Genomic DNA, 235 nt, shown 5'->3' on the forward strand with positions numbered 1-235 from the left:
CACCGCTTTTCCTCCCTCCATCGGTAACACTCCGGCCGGGGAGCCCACCTCTCCACCTAGCTCCGCCGCCGCCGCCTCCGCCGCCAGCTTCGTCGGCGTCGCCGCTGCGATCGCCGTCGCGATGGCCCTCTGAGAGACTTGTCGATGATTTTTTTATTTATTAATTTTACGTTCATTTATTTAGTTTTTGAATCTAGACATTTGAAGTAGAGATCTTGGTGGTTGATGGAGTGTG

The sequence above is a fragment of the Asparagus officinalis genome, chromosome 3 (genome assembly GCF_001876935.1).
Source record: "Asparagus officinalis chromosome 3, Aspof.V1, whole genome shotgun sequence".
Taxonomy (NCBI): Eukaryota; Viridiplantae; Streptophyta; class Magnoliopsida; order Asparagales; family Asparagaceae; genus Asparagus; species Asparagus officinalis.